At 47.8% G+C, this 17,515-nt stretch overlaps 1 protein-coding gene across 3 annotated transcripts in view; it reads left to right on the plus strand.

Moving 5' to 3' along the window:
* Positions 1-1,351: 1,351 nt before the first annotated feature.
* LOC147605122 (uncharacterized) overlaps positions 1,352-17,515 on the plus strand; it is a 113,019-nt gene continuing 96,855 nt past the window's right edge. Inside the window, exon 1 of one of the 3 annotated variants that reach the window (XM_086794248.1) lies at positions 1,352-1,461. The gene's annotated coding sequence lies outside the window, so the exon portion shown is untranslated. The remainder of the gene's footprint in view (positions 1,462-17,515) is intronic. The other 2 variants (XM_086794245.1, XM_086794247.1) reach the window with 2 other exon arrangements.

A 17,515-nucleotide genomic window follows, 5' to 3' on the forward strand; every position in this document is an offset into this window, starting at 1 on the left:
GCCCCAACAGTCATTTAGTCTTTTAAGTCCTTTGTTATTCAACTTTTTCGTAGAAGTGATATCAAGTAATCCCAAAGGGAGGTTGAATTTGTGTGTCCATTAGATCCCCAGACTAAGCATATAATTGCTTGTCACTCTGCATCCCCCATCCCAGGTCATCAAGCTCAAGCCATCTTTCCACCTCTTACACAACATCTTACGTAAAGGGGATCATGTTAGCTTAAGAGGAGCATAAGAGAACAATTTATCTTTCCATCCTAAATCCAGCCACCTGCCTTTAGCATGCACCATTGTCAATTCTACTAATTCCCTTATCATTATAGTCCAAGGTTCATTCTGAAGCAAACATTTGGGAAGTAGCAAGGCAGCCCTTGCTAAAGAATGGGTGGGCATATGTAATATACCAATGCCCCCTTCCCCTTTTGGGACTGACAGTTTATCACATGCCAACCAAGCTGGAACCCTTCTGGAAGTTATGACATTCCTCCATAAAAAATCTATGATGTGACCCACTATCCTTTTCTAGTAACACTTTCCAAAATCCATCACTGGGCATAGGTACATTATATAAGCATTCAACACATCACTATACAAATATCAATCCTATTGTGAAAGGACACTCTGATTCCCTCCCATTTCCTTAGCTTTTCTAGAAACCTATCAATTGCCCAGCAAGTCATCTGTTTATTCATAACATCAACCCCAAAGGGGACTCCTACCAATCTAGCAATTTGTCCCTTTTGAACCACCTCACACCCCCATCTCTGCATATCAGAATCATTGTCTTCAGTGAGGCTTATAATTCTGGATTTCTGGATATTACATCTGGAGCTAGATGTAACAGCAAATTCCTGTATGATGGCCAAAGCAAGTCTTACATTGTTAAGTAGAAAACTTTGGACACCACCTTATCATGCAATACATCTTCCTGGAGCCATCTACCTATCTCCACCTTAGTAGGTGGCCTTCCTGGATAGAAAACAATAACACTACACACGGAGAAAAGCCCCACCTGATTCCTGACTAGCTCTGTCTAGGAAGGCCACCTCAGCAGCAGGTGGCCTTCCTGGACAGAAAACAATAACACTACACACGGAGAACCAGGCACATTTTTTTTCTTCACGCACTCGCCAATATCCTCATCTCGCAGCCCCTTACGGTGTCGACCTCCCAATCTCCCCCTTGACGCCATGATCTGGCCAACCCAGACATGCAGCCACCGTCTCGTCGACCTCCCGTTGATGTACGGTTGCATGCGATCAGTTTGTGCCGAATAATCCTTGTACTGCCCCACTAACCCACTCGTTCTCACACGCGTAGCTAAACATACATGATTATTCAAAATGCATAGGTCTAAATACAATAAATTAAGTAAATATTGCAGCTTAGGGGGGCAACACGTTAAAACATCGTCGAGTAATTCTTTGAACCCGAACTGTGATAATACGGAGCTTTTTGGAGGTATGCTTTTGCTCTCTCGTTCTTTATTTCTGCGGCTCAGGCGTCTACGGTTTTGTACGAAGTTGTGCTAACACACACACACACACACACACACACACACAGAGCATGTTTTGCAAGACAAACGCCGGAATTAGTTTTTCCAAGATAGTTTGGTCCTGCAAATGGTGAAATCAGTTTTTCCAAGGGATGCTTTGAGAAGTCGAACACCATTCCATGCCAGAGAGCAGAGATGGCATGGCAATGAGGCAGTTCAAAAGCAAGGGAGGCACCTGACCCTTCCCATGTAAGGACAAACCTGTGCATCGATGCACCTAGGAGAGAGCGCCACTAGGTATTGCTCTATCCAAAGCTGCGTACCCATGCAAAGGTGGGATAAGTAGTGGTTGACTACAAGGAGGTGTCTACAAGGGAATGCTGCTAAGTAGTGACTAAGATGAATGGCTGCAGGGAGGCACCTACCAAAAAAAAACAGCGCTAGGTAGTGAGATTCAGCTTAATGTACAAGGAGGTGCCTTGCTAGCTGGAACTTCAAATAGGACCGACTCTTGGGGTTGTGGACGGGAAGCTCCACACTCCACCGACCGCTCCGACCACCGTCACCGCCGGTGCGATGACTCTGACCGCCGTCACCGCCGGTGCCCTTTGATGACTCTGACCGTCTTCACCGTCGGTGTGCTTCGACCACTCCGACCGCCGGTGCCCTCTAACTGCTCCGACCACTCCGACTGCCAGTGCCCTCCGACCGTTCCGACCGCTCGATTGGATGGGAAGCCAAGTCCTCCACACTCCACCAAGAGTTGCCACCATCACCTCCAACATCTCTGACCACTCTGACCGCGGTCACTGCCGGTGTGCTCCGACCACTCCGACCGCCGGTGCCCTCCGATGGCTCCGACCGCTCTGACCCCCGGTGCCCTCCGATGGCTCCGACCCCTGGTGCCCTCCGATGGCTCCGACCGCCGGTGTCCTTCGATGACTCCAATCATCGTCACCGCCGGTGCCCTCCGACCGCCGTGCTCTTCGACCCCTCTGACCCGCTGGTCCCCTTCGACATCTCATACGCGCATGGCCAACTCCGATGGCACTCATGGAGGCAACACCCTTCTCCCTTTCCCAAGGCAGGGAGAGATCCTCTTCGAGATCTTGAGCACCTTTCTCCTCTCCCTTTCCCAAGGCAGGGAGAGATTCTCTTCGAGATCCTCTTGAGCACCACCCGAGGAGGAGGACACCCAAGGAGGAGTTAAGGGGAGCACTCTCTCGGCAGCATACAGACCGTCTGGGACATACTCTCACAGAAGAAGACACTCTCGTGTATCACCTAGAGTTCTAGCACAGTTCTTCTATCGGAGCGGAGTCTCCCTTGTATCACTCCTTTTTGGTATTGTGATGGTAGTGTTGTGCTTTGTTTGGTGTTTTGTCTCTCTCTTTGTGTGAGCGAGGTGAGTGAGGTGTGAGTGGTGTGTGTGGTGTGAGTGAGAGACCTGTAGGGGTACTGCGGTGCTAGGCTCTCCCTCTCGCTCACCCCATTGACACTCCCTCAACCCACCGACCATCCCCCTCTCTCGTTCTCCCCTCTCGCTCACCCCACCGACACTCCCTCAACCCACCGACCATCACTCCCCCTCGGTCTCTCCCTCTCGCTCACCCCACCGACACTCCCTCAACCCGTCGACCAACCTCCTCTCCCTCTCCCTTCGCACCTCACCGACCACCATCCCTTTCCTCACCCCCCCTCGCATCACCCTCACCCTCACCCGCAGCTCCTCGGCCCCACTCCTCCTCTCACCCGTTCTCCCCCTCGCTGACCAACCCCCAGCCCGCCTCTCTCTCGACCCAACCCCCCTCACCGACCACCATCCCTCTCCTCACCCCCCCCTCGCATCACCCTCACCCTCACTCGCAGCTCCCCGGCCCCACTCCTCCTTTCACCCTTTCTCCCCTCTCGCCGACCAACCCCCAGCCCGCCTCTCTCTCGACCCAACCCCCCTCACCGACCACCATCCCGCTCCTCACCCCCCCTCGCATCACCCTCACCCTCACTCGCAGCTCCCCGGCCCCACTCCTCCTTTCACCCGTTCTCCCCCTCTCGCCGACCAACCCCCAGCCCGCCTCTCTCTCGACCCAACCCCCCTCACCGACCACCATCCCGCTCCTCACCCCCCCTCGCATCACCCTCACCCTCACCCTCACCCTCACCCGCAGCTCCCCGGCCCCACTCCCCCTTTCACCCGTCCCCCCCCCCCTCTCGCCGACCAAACCCCCCCTCTCTCACCTCACAACCAGCTGCCCCCCTCGCTGGGGTGCACAGCAGCCCCCCCGCCCCCCTTCGTTTTCCCTTGTGCGCCCCTCTCTCACCTCACCACCAGCTCCCCTCTCTCACCACCCAACCCTCTCCCTTCTCGCCTGTAGCTCTCTCACCGCCAACCCCCCCCCCCATTACCTCACCTGACCCCACCCTCCCACCCTACGCAGCCGACCAGCCCCCTTTCTCACTCACCGCCCCTCTCGGACCCTCACTCCCTCACCTCCCCCTACCTCTGTTGGTGTGTTGGCCCCCTCACCCGTCCTCTCTCTCGGGTGCAACCCCCAGCCCTTCGCGGCACTCACCGTTCCCCACTCCCCCGTCTCCTTCTCCGCCTCACCCGCCCCCTCTCTCATGCGCCGACCCCCCAACCCCCAAGCGCCCCCTACCCTGCACAGCAATCATGCCCTCCGTCCTCCTCTCTTTCGCGGCTGTGCACCATTGATGGAGCTCGTTGGCGCTGCAGACCTTCCTGCCACGCCCCACCACCCCATTCCCCACCTCAAAAAAAAAACCAAATATAATAATAATATTTATATATAAAAAACAAACAAACCAAAAGGTTGCTCCCCCTCTTATTTCACCCCTCACCGACCAACCAGCCCCCTTTCCCCCTTTTCCCAACCCCACCGACTAAAACCCTTACCAACGGTGCCCAGCCCTTGCCCCTCACCGACCCACGCCCCCTCTCTCACCTCACCCGTCTCGTCAACTCACCTGACCCCTCTCCCCCTCTCTCATTGCCCTCACTTCCCTCCATGCATCACCGCCCCCCTCCCGTCACTCCCCATCGGCACCCTCTCTCGCAATCGCCACCTCTCACCTTTGCATTATGCTACGTCACATGGCCAATCTGAGTGTGTGGCTTGTGGCGTGGGGAGCTATACCCTTATGTTTGATGCTCCCAATGGGAGGACATGCCTCCATTATGCAGTAAAGAGCGGCCACTTTGATTATGTCCAACAAGTTTTGGATGTTGTCCAGATGCCCATAGTGGCACAAACATGTGGAGCTACACCTCTACACTTGGTAGCCCAGTCCAGCCATTCTACAGCATTTTTCAGCACATAGAGGGTTACACCTCTACACTTGGAAGCCCAGTCCAGCCATTCTACAGCATTTTGCAGCACATAGAGGATCATCTAAATGTGGCATGGGGTGCAGCTAGGTTGCAGAGAAACTCTGAAGGGCACACCCTTCTTCATCGCTCTGCAATACCATAATGCAATACCATAACACAACAGGTGCATGTGCAGCTCTTCTCAACCACCCTTGGACTGCAAAGCCCTTGGTATGGCCATCTCCGTGGCAGTGAGCAGTCTTGACCTTGAAGCATAAGTTCTGTGGGAGGCTGCCTTGGCACATGCTACTGATGCTTGGGAGAAGTGAATCTTTTCCTGTTAATGAGATGTAATATTTTATGTACAGGCCATGGCCAAATTTCAGACGAAGTTTTGCCCAGACGAAGTGGCCAGTGATGATTCTTATTTAGCTTGGTTTTGTGTTTTTGTTGAGATAATCTTTTGCCGGATGCTTTGCTCGGGGGATGACAGTGGTAAAACAGTTAGTGATAGCTTGCTGGATGAAGTGCCCAGGAGCTCTCAGAAATGGCTTGCTGGATGAAGTGCCCAGGAGCTCCCGGTTCAATCATTTTTTTTTCTACAGCTCGCTGGATGAAGTTGCCCAGGAGCCGAGTTGATTCATTTTTATTTATTTTGTATCTCTCCAGAAGGTTTGCCTAGAAGGATCATTGTATGAGGTATGCTTGGCAGCCTGCTTGCCAGATGTTTTTCCCAGAGGCTCACCTGTGTTTTCTTGGCATTCGCCGGGACGGTGAATTGAGTAGTAGTGGGCGACCTGTGGACGGGAAGCCAGTTCCTCCACACTCCACCGACCGCTCCGACCGCCGTCACCGCCGGTGCCCTCCGATGACTCTGACAGGTGAGTGAGGTGTGAGTGGTGTGTGTGGTGTGAGTGAGAGACCTGTAGGGGTACTGCAATGCTAGGTGGTGGTCGGAGACACAGTAGACAGTGTAGAGCCTAGGTCTTGCATGTCTAGCCAGTGAGGTCGACTCATCCTTGGCGGGTGTACTTCCCTGAGAGAGGATTCACGGTTCCTTCTCCCCCAACCATAGTGTTTGTGGCGGTTGTCTTCGAGTTCCCTAGCAAGGACCGGCGGAGTCATCCACAGGGGTGTAGGGGTAGTTTCTCTTTGACAGTACAAGGTAGTCTTTCTTTGACTTCACATTGCTTCTGAGGATAGGAGCACCTTGTAATTACAGTCACACAGTTGGGTTTATTTTTGTTCATTGAATCTAGAAACAGTTTCTCAGCATTGGAAGCAACCCACCAGTCATGTCCCTTGTTGCATATTCTACCTATCACTGATTTGGCAGCCAGAAGTCTGCACACAGAAACCCAACTTTTAACTCCTGTAAGTTCAGTACACCTACCTCTCTTTATATTTCTTTCTCAATGCTAGTTAACCTGCCTCTCCTGTACATGAACTGCGAGAGTGCCTTTTGGCTTCAAGTAAGCATACAATTGCAAGTTAGTGCTTGCCTTTAAGGTTATGTCGTCCCAAGAATACAACTGCAAGGTGAGAAGGGAATAGGACATGCATGAGGGAGAGGAGATTGTTGTCACCTCAAACTAGGCTATACTCACCCTCCTCCTATTACTTTTAGAAGAGTTATATAAATGCATAGGTTGAGTTGTACTGTCACCTCATGCATCTGGCCCTTGTGGGGAATGCAAGGTAGTATTCTCTTGGGAGCTCTGTTTGTATTGCTGTTTTGAAGGCTGGCTATTATAAGGGAATTCTTCTTTGGGTGTTTCTCGGCAGCTGCAGCAGCATGCGATTATTATTATTATTATTTTACCTATCCTAACATTCAAATGGCGGAGTCCATGGTTTTATGTGCACCTCTCTTCCCAATTTGGGAGTCATTGAGCTGTATCATTGCTGTGTCACTCAAATTCCTTGTATTTCTGTGTGAATAGAGAAGGAAATCTCTTGAGAGAGGGGCATTCATGTCATCTTGGCTCCTGAGTGCTTGTGCCTTATTTTGGTTTGTGTGAAAGTTACTTTGACTCCCTGGTTGTGTGATGCCAGCCTGCCGCGGGTCGCGGGTCTGGAGGATCCTCACTGCATGGGGATGTCTAGCTCTATCCTAATCCATGTGTCTCGGGGAATCTCGTACAGGTTGAGTGTCAGCTGGGAGCCAAAGAAGTCAGTGATAAATGTCTGTGTGCGGTATCCCGCATCTCGGGTTGCTGCCTCATTGTGTGTCTCTGTGGTGTCTCAGCTCCAGTAGATATAGTCCCAAGCATCTCTGATCTGTGTAATGCATCACCCGTGACAAGGGCCCGAAACCCCCCCTAAAGAGACAGTAGTAGTGTCCGTGTATCTCATAGTAAACTAGGCATTTAAGTATGTAATGCTCCTTAGACTCGATCTTCTCAGTACTACGTAGCCTGCATACCCGTTTGTCTTGTGGGATGCTGTCACCAGCCTGGACATTTCCCAGTCTGAAAGGGGTCTGGTGGACTCCAGGATGCTTAAATATTTGGAAAGTACAAGCTTTGGGAATGGGGGATTATCCTAGAATACAAAAGACCACACTCCTAAAATTTAGGAGAGTTGCTATTTTTGGCCCGACTCCGATGGAAATTCTGTTAGCGTCATTACATCTGGAATTGAGCAGATACCAAGAGTTGGCAAAGTGCCTATGACAGAATGTCTACCAGTTGGGATATTTTTAGAGGTAAAGATTATGGAAGGACCCATCTCTTAGATTGGGACATGTGGCATGAAAGCGGACCAAAGTGAGACAAGTGGCCTGACACTTGTTAGAAAGTGGATCAAAGTAAGACAAGTGGCCTCACACTTGTCACTTCAGCTATTGTGTGGCTCTCCACTTGTCATTGTAGCCTTCTCTTGCCATTTTAGCTCATGGGAGGCCCAAATCTATAAATTGGAGCCCTCTCTCTTCATTAAGAGAGGCTCTCTTGCTCCACACTAGCCTCTACCACCGTTATAGGTTGCCCTAATGATGGCTACTCTCTTTCTCTCTCACTTGAAGGCTGCCCATGAAGAATACCGGCTGTTGGGGACTGTTTTGGAGGCTTCCATTGCGAAGAAATACATGAAGGTAAGGGTATTTAATCATTTATTATGATTTCTAGCCATTGTACTTGTTGTACCAGCATTTGTACTTGTTGTACTTGCTGTACCAGCCCTTGTATTGGTTGTACCAGCTTCTGTACTTGCTATACCACCCATTGTATCGGTTGTACCAGCTTTTGTACTTGTTGTACTTGTATACCAGCCACCGTACCGGTTGTACCAGCCACTGTACTTGCTGTACCAGCCCTTGTATTGGCTGTACCAGCTTCTGTACTTATTGTACCACCCATTGTACCGGTTGTACCAGCTTCTGTACTTGTTATACCTGCTGTACCAGCCATCGTACCGACTGTACTAGCCACTGTACCTGCTGTACCAGCCATTGTATCGACTGTACCAGCCATTGTACCTACTGTACCGGCTGAATGGAGAGTTGTACTTGCTGTACCCTCTCTATTGCATGAAGACCCGTGGTTTTTGGGGAAGAATCAGTACCCACATGGAGGTATATGGATTATATTGTTGGCTCGGCATTTCTACAGTCTATGTTCCGGCTTGGTTGCCTCGTGTGGGGCTGTGTTATGGCATTTGTATATGGATAATCCGGCATCTCCCTGTGTGGGAGAGAGAATTAGGGTTAGGTTAATTAATGTGTGGGAGACATACACAGAGAAGAACAAGGGAGAGAGAGAGAGTTGTGGGGATAAGTCAACTCACCAAGTGAGTGTGTGACTCCCCTATCACACATGTATATTGCACTAGTACACATAGTGCACTTAGTACATTAAAAGTACTAAGTGTACTATGTACTATAACTTATGGGCTTGTACACACTATAAGGGTGGGCATAACGCCTTTACCCCAACAACCTCCCACTTAAAGGCAAAGTGCCCTTAAATGAAGGAAAAGAAAAATCAGCATGTACATGATAATATACAAGGCCATATCAAGGCTGAAACTGGCCTCATCCAATGCCCATCAAGTGTCTGCAATGAGCAAACCGCTCCGGAGGCAAACTCTTTGTCAACAGATCAGCCGGGTTGTCATCCGTGTGAATCTTAACAAGATGAATTTGCTTGTTCTCTATCACCTCTCTGATGAAGTGATACTTCACATCCACATGCTTCGTCTTTGCATGAAAAACAGGGTTCTTTGCCAACTGAATGGCACTCTGACTGTCACAATGCAACAATGGAATATCCCATGTATAGCCCAAATCAACCACTAACCGAGATAGCCATAATGCCTCCTTGCAAGCCTCTGTGGCTGCAATATACTCGGCCTCTGTAGTAGATAAGGCAGTGCACTTCTGCATCCTGGATATCCATGACACAGCACCTCCTGTGAATGTAAACACATAACCGGTAGTAGACTTCCGGTTATCTGGATGACCGGCATAATCCGAATCCGTGTAACCATGCACTAATGCATCCTGTTTGCCAAAACAAATGCACAAATCCTGTGTGCCCTTCAGGTATCTCATGACACCTTTCACTGCTTCCCAATGCTTCTTGCCAGGGTTGGCCATGTATCTAGAAACCACTTCCACTGCAAATGCAATGTCCGGCCTAGTAGCAACCATGGCATACATGAGACTGCCACAAGCTGAAGCATACAGAATCTTGGCCATATCAGCCCTGTCTCTATCTGACTGTGGGCTGTCCATAGCACTGAGTTTCACATATGGAGGCAAAGGAGTACTAGTCTTCTTCCCCCCGTCCATATTGAACCTCTGCAAGACTTTGCCAATGTATTCCTTCTGAGACAAATACAACACATGCTGATTTCTGTCCCGAAGTATCCGCATACCCAAGATGTGATTTGCATCACCCAAATCCTTCATATCAAAGGTTTGATGCAGCCTCTGCTTCAAGGTATCCATCTCTTTACGAGATTTCCCGGCAATCAACATATCATCAACATACAAGATGAGGATCAATAGACTGCCATCCAAAGCTTTCTTGGTGTACAAGCAGTGATCTATGTCACTTCTCCTGAATTTCTGAGACTTCATGAATGTATCAAATTTATGATACCATGCTCTTGGTGCCTGTTTGAGCCCATAAAGACTCTTTTTCAGCTTGCATACAAGCTTCTCCTTTCCACTCACTGCATAACCCTCTGGCTGCTGCATATATATCTCCTCATGGAGATCACCGTGAAGAAAAGCAGTCTTCACATCCATCTGAATCAAGTCCAGATCATCATGCGCAACCAAAGCCAACACAGCTCTAAGTGTGGTCATTTTGACCACTGGAGAGAAGATCTCATCAAAGTCCACACCATATTCCTGCTTGAAGCCCTTAGCCACTAACCTGGCTTTGTATCTTGGCTTTGCATCTAGTGCAACTTTGAGCCTGTAAACCCACTTGCATGGCAAAACCTTCTTGCCTGCAGGCAAATGCACCAACTTCCAAGTTCCATTTTTATGCTCTGACTTCATGGCACGCTCCCATAGAGCTTTGTCTGCCCTCTGTAAAGCCTCCTTATAACATGAGGGCTCCCCACAGTCAGTAAGCATCAAGTAGTCAACCCCTGGAACAAACCTGTCAGGGGCTCTGGAGGGTCTAGTGGACCTCCGTACCCAATGACCATCATTTGCAGGTTGCTGTCCAGCCTGCATATCACCTATTGGTGGCTCCTGTTCCATGCCATAAGGCTGAAAATTCATGCCCGGTATCTCCTCTAACTGTGGTATATCCATAGGGATATACCACAGTTAGAGGAGATATCACCTATTGGTGGCTCCTGTTCCATGCCATAAGGCTGAAAAATCATGTCCGGTATCTCCTCTAACTGTGGTATATCCATAGGGATATCTTCTGGCATGTCTGGCTGTCCATTTGGACCATTTTCAGCACCATTTAAGGGCTGGTTTTCCTGCTGTAATGGCTGATTTACAGCCCTTTGTTGTTGTCCATGATGTCCATCATCATCAAAGATGACTCTGCCAGGCTCCTGTTGCCTTGCAGGCTCCTTATACATGCATGTTTCATCAAAAATGACATCATTGCTGCGTATGATCTTTCTATTCATGGGATCCCAAAGTCTATACCCCATTTCACCTTTGTCACCATATCCTAGGAATATGCATTTGTGAGACTTAGGATCAAGTTTGGTGCGCATTTCCCTGCGTATGTGCACGTACGCAACGCAACCAAACACTCTCAAGTGCTTGTATGACGGAGGCTTCCCTGTCCATACTTCCTCTGGCACTTTCCCACCAAGCCTCGTGTTAGGTGACCTGTTTATAAGGTGAACGGCTGTCATAACAGCTTCAGCCCAAAAACCATGAGGTAATGCAGCATGTGACAACATAGAACGGACCTTCTCCTGAATGGTCTTGTTCATCCTCTCTGCTGTCCCGTTTTGTGGAGGATCATAAGGAGTAGAGAGCTCCCTCTTGATGCCTTTAGCATCACAAAAGTCCTGAAACTGTTTGGACATGTACTCTCCACCATTGTCGGAACGCAAAGCCTTCAGTGTTTTGCCAGTTTGATTCTCAACTAGAGCAACAAACTTCTCAAACACTGAGAATGTATCACTCTTTAAACGAAGAGGATAGACCCACACCTTGCGTGTGGCATCATCAATAAAAGACACAAAGTATTTTGCCCCTCCCAAAGAAAGCTGAGGCATCTCACATACATCTGTATGCACAAGCTCTAACTGAGCATCTTTCTGTCCAAGAGCTTTCTTGTGGGGGCACTGTAGTTGCCTACCATATATACAATGCTCACAAAACTGAAAACTTGAAAACTTTAGAGAAGGCAAGTAACCCAAACGAGACAATTGCTCCATTCCTTTGACACTCATGTGTCCCAACCGGCTATGCCACATAGAGATTTCCGGCAGCTCGGTTGCATTTACATTAGCATGGTGACAAACACCTGCATGCATAAAGTAAAGAGTGTCCACCTTAGAGCCTCTGGCAACAACCAGTGAGCCCTTACTAATTTTCCACTTTCCACTACCAAATGTGGTAACATAATCAGCATCATCAAGCTGTCCAGTAGAAAGCAGATTCTTCTTGATCTCAGGCACATGCCTGACATCATGGAGCATAAGCTGTGAGCCATCTGAAAACACAAGCCTCACATCACCTCTGCCAAGAATCTTGCATGCATGGTTATCACCCAAATAAACCACTCCTTCATTGCCAGCAGTATACCTGACAAACAAGTCTCTGCAACCTGTGACATGAAAGGAGGCACCTGAATCAATGATCCATGAGTGCATACCATGACCACCTGTAAGAAGTGAATGGGCATCAAGTGAAGACGTAAAGAGGACCTCATCCTCACTGCCACCTGCATGTGACACATTGATTTCTTCAATCTTGACTCCACTTTTGTCCTTTAGCTTTACATCTTTGGCTTCATCCTTCTCTTTGTCTTTGCCTTTTCCCTTTTCTTTTTGATCATTTTTCCATTTGTAGCATTGCTTTTTAATGTGTCCCTTCTTGCCACAATAATGGCATTCCAAATCCTTTTTGGAGCGAGCCTTGCTCCTTCCCCGTTCTTGGCTTTTACCCCTTTGCTGGGATCTCCCACGTGCATTCATTGCATTGGACTTTCCAACAGAGTTGTTTTTCCTGTTCATCTCTTCTTGAAGAAGAGCACCCTCAACATCTGCATATGACAGCATAGCATTCGAATTGCTAGTGGCTGTCCTGAATGTGTCCCAACTCTCTGGCAAAGTGCATAACAGAAAAGTGGCTTTGAACTCATCGTCCATTGCCAACTTTTGATTTATAACTTGGCTGACAATACCATTAAACTCATTGAGATGGGCTGTCATAGATGCCCCTTCCTTCATCTGAAGACCTATGAGTTTCTTCAACCAATACACTTTGCTTGAGGCACTTTGCTGGGCATACAAGTCCTGCAATCTCTGCCACATTCCCCAAGCTGTCTTCTCTTCACGAATGCTGAAAAGTAATGAGTCTGACACAGACAACATGATAGTAGATCTTGCCAGCTCATCCATATCTTCCCACTCTTCAGCAGTAAGAGAAGCGGGCATTACACCCCTTTCTTTGATAGGCTTGTGCTGCATTTTCTGGAGCAACACATTGTAGCACTGGGTTTGCCAAATATCATAATTATGCGAGCCTTCAAGCTTCTTGATGTGAAGCAATGAAGAGCTCTCACCTGTGGTTGCCATAGCAATATGCAACCTGTCAATGCCTGACTCCCTGCAAAATGTGCAAACACTGCACCAAAAGCACACAAAGTGCTCACAGTTGTTCTCCCAAGCTTTTTTCTCCCACTGCGGAAGCAAGAATGCAACTTTTCTCCCACTTTATGTGATGAAATCACCAAAATCTGTTTGCTGCAGATTTTGGACAGCACCTTAAATGTGCTCTGTTGCCCTTCCAAAGTACTGTACAGCAGTACCAAGTGCTCACCAATGATGTACCAAACCTGTACCGGCAAGTACAGCAGCTGAAATTGAACCTTTGGTTCACTCAAAACAGTGTACAGCCATGCCAAAACTTGCACAAAGCTGTGCCAAATCTGTACCAGCAGGTACAATAGCAATAAATGCTCTCCTGGCTGTCCAAATGAGTGAAAATCAGACTTTTACAGTCCTGTACACTGCATACAACAGTCCCGAACAGAAATTGGGCAAAAGCCCCTTGACTGCAAGCTGATTTTTGAGGATTCAAGGCATAAATGTCTTGCCTGCTGCTTTGCCAAGCTTAACAAGCATAAAATCTTGAAAAATCCCTTGATTTGAGATCAATTTCTGATCATACATGGTACATTGACGCACATGAAGGCATCCAGAGTGTTCACGATGCTTCCCCCTGGCCACATATACATCAAAATAATGAAAGCCCTTTGATTTACAGGCACATTGAGTGCTTGTTAGGCATCAACACAATGCCCAAAGCATCAACTGCGAGTGCATGCATGCAAATCAACCAAATCGGCACAAAAGCCCCTTGATTTGCACTGCAATTTGCTGCAAATTTTGCAAATCAATACAATCGGCACAAAAGCCCCTTGACTTGCACTGCAATTTGCTGCAATTTTGCCCAAATGTGCGATTTCTCACATCATACAGCATGTATGAGTGCTTAATTGCACAATTACATCAAAAGCCCCAAATTTCGACATCCAATTTCCTGCAAATTGATCCTGATTGTGACCAATGTCACCCAATTTGCCAATTTTGCTCAAAATTGAGCAATTCGGCACCTATACATGCTCAATTGATGATTGTACTTGCTCAATTGCAAATCCCAAAAAAAAATTGAAGCAAATACCTCTGAAATTTCTGCAGAAAAGGGGCGTTGAATTTGCTGCTGTTGTATTGATGCTGCTGCTGTTGGAAAACTGTGCAGATGGAGGGCTCTTCAGGCGTGCTGTAGAAGTCTGACTCGACTCAGGTCAGCAACAAAGGGTTGCAGGAAGATGCGCATGCCTACAGGCGAGAGCTTATCTCTCAAGCACAGGTTGAGGCAGAGATGGAGGCGTTGTGTGAGCTTTTGCCGATGACGTATGGAAGCGTGAACAGAAGCCGTGACAGAGATGGTGGAATAATAGCCTGCACTGCAGCGCCTGCAGAGCGACGACAAACGCAGCGTAGCTTGTAACAGTGTTACCCTCGTAACTACCCTGCTTTACTTCACTTCGCGTGTACCCTGTAGCCCACGTAAGGCGAGTTACGCTATCGAGTCGGCGTAAGGCGAGTTACGCTATTGAGTCGGCGACGATGGAAACAAAGACTCTCCCGCACGTCGCCTACGTTTACGCTGGCAAATCCGCTCGTCGTCGCCCACGTTTGCCTCCCGGCAGGGCGACGCTAGTGCTGAGAGAACTGCCGCTGGTCGATGACGTCGTTGACGCCCAAGGCCCCAAAGGAGAGAGAGATCGTCTGCGCATACGCTGACAACTCCCGGTTCTATTGGCTGGCGCCTTCTCGCTTTCTCTTCCAGCGGCTGGTTTCCTCAGCCTGTCACCTGCTGGTGTTTGTTGTGGGCATGGCTTACAGGTCAGCAGGTTTGATCACCCCTGGCCTTCTTCTTGGCTCTGATACCAGTTGTGTGGGAGAGAGAATTAGGGTTAGGTTAATTCATGTGTGGGAGACATACACAGAGAAGAACAAGGGAGAGAGAGAGAGTTGTGGGGATAAGTCAACTCACCAAGTGAGTGTGTGACTCCCCTATCACACATGTATATTGCACTAGTACACATAGTGCACTTAGTACATTAAAAGTACTAAGTGTACTATGTACTATAACTTATGGGCTTGTACACACTACAAGGGTGGGCATAACGCCTTTACCCCAACACTCCCGTGGGGAGAGTAAGGCCCTCAAAGCTTGTACATGATATTATTCTCCTTGGGTAATAAAATACTCCAAGGGGGGGGTCAGCCCATTCCGGCCTCTATGCGGTGTCACACGTGCAAGCTCCATTTTCAGCATTTGTGGATGTTTTGTCCAGCTTTATGTTTTATGCAAAGTGATGATGGATATGTGTTAAGGTTGTGGCCATGTTTAAATGTTTTAATATGCATTGATGGTATCAACAAGTGTGTCAAAGGCCCTAGTCCCCCGAGCACCGCGGCCGCGAGTTTCATTGGTATCAGAGCATGGGCTTTCTTGGAAGCGGAGGCTTCCTTCTATCAATAAGAAAGAGAAAAGATCTCAAGTGGGGACCACACTTACCATCATTGCTATTAAGCATGGCCAGCCACTTCGGAGCCTATGAAGCAAGAGCATGAGCAATAGACAGCTTGGTCTAAGGATTTATGAATTCACAAAATTTATCTTGGAAGTATAGAGTTGGCTTTATGTGCACACGTTTAGCACTCTTTCCATATGGATAATGTGGATTATATTATCAAGCTTACAGGCAAGCTATATGGAGATATATCTCAGGATATCTTAAGGATATGGTGAGGAGATATTTCTTTTGGCTTCATGACCAACCTGGCAAAGAAAAGCTAAGTATAATTTGAGTTTCCAAAGTTAGTGCTTTTGCTATGAAGTGTTCTTGATGTTCACTAACCCTTGTATAGCTATGCAAGGAGAAAGGTGTTGTTGTTTGCCTTGAGATGGTTTCAGGGAAACATTGTTTATGGCTCCCTTTATTGGGATGGATTATATCTATGGAGATTTCTTTCTTGGACGAGATTTATATAGATATTGGGCTTCACAAGCAATTTCTATGGACGAATCTGTCCGAGTTTATAGAGAAGAAATCTTTGGATATCTCATGGATATGATGCTTTTATGGATAAAGTCCACCTCTACTCTAAGGTGTGTGGTTAGCACAGAGTATGTGGTAAGAGTTATGGTATACAAGGATTATGGTATACAGGTCTATGGATTCCTGGACTTCTTTTCTAGAAATTTGGATCCATCCTCAGGTTTATGGATTATGTTTATGGCTCCCTTTTACTGGGATGGATTATTCATTTTGGCTCCCTTTATTTGGGATGCATTGGACTTATGGAACTCATGGTTCACTTACCTTGTGTAGTGTTCTCTTGTCCTACGTGCTCTCTTGAAGATTGTTTCTACCATGTGAGGGTGGAACAATAGAGAGCAGATGGAAGGGAACATGGGCACTTCAAAGGGTAGTGACAAGCACAACATACCCTGTGTAGTGTTCTCTTGTCCTACGTGCTCTCTTGAAGATTGTTTCTACCATGTGAGGATGGAACAATAGAGAGCAAAGAACATGGGCACTTCAAAGGGTAGTGACAAGTACAACATACCCTGTGTAGTGTTCTCTTGTCCTACGTGCTCTCTTGAAGATTGTTTCTACCATGTGTGGGTGGAACAATAGAGAGCAGATGGAAGGGAACATGGGCACTTGAGAGGGTAGTGTGAGTTGGTGGCCGAAATGCCTATAAACTATGTGTAGCAGAAATGCTTATGGAACACCAGGTTATCTATGCTTGCGAGTGATTGTTTTATCTTGTTACTTGAGCCCACCTCTCATCCAAGGTGTGTGGTCAGAGTACCAACACGGAGTGCAAGTGGTAAAGTGGACATGACGGAACTTATGTCTATGCCAAGGGTTATGTGGACCGATGTCTTGTTGGCAGGAGACTTATTTTGTCTCACCCATTTACTTGGGACATGGATTATGATATCTGGACTTATGGGACTGTTTTGTCTCGCCCATTTACTTGGGACATGGATTATGATATCTGGACTTATGGGACTGTTTTTGTCTCGCCCATTTACTTGGGACATGGATTATGATATCTGGACTTATGGGACTGTTTTGTCTCGCCCATTTATCTTGGGACATGATTTTAATATTGGTATTATGGAGACTTATTTAGTCTCGCCCATTTCTTTGGGACATGGATTCTTCAGTTATATTGGATTTTTGAGACTGTCTCGTCTCGCCCAATCGATGGGACATGATTATATCTTGAATATATGGCTTGAAGCTTAAAGTTGCGGACAACTTTTAAGAAGCTGGGGAGGATGTCACCAGCCTGGACATTTCCCAGTCTGAAAGGGGTCTGGTGGACTCCAGGATGCTTAAATATTTGGAAAGTACAAGCTTTGGGAATGGGGGATTATCCTAGAATACAAAAGACCACACTCCTAAAATTTAGGAGAGTTGCTATTTTTGGCCCGACTCTGA

Source organism: Cibotium barometz, chromosome 60 (assembly GCF_041138505.1).
Source record: "Cibotium barometz isolate CiBa-2024 chromosome 60, ASM4113850v1, whole genome shotgun sequence".
NCBI lineage: Eukaryota > Viridiplantae > Streptophyta > Polypodiopsida > Cyatheales > Cibotiaceae > Cibotium > Cibotium barometz.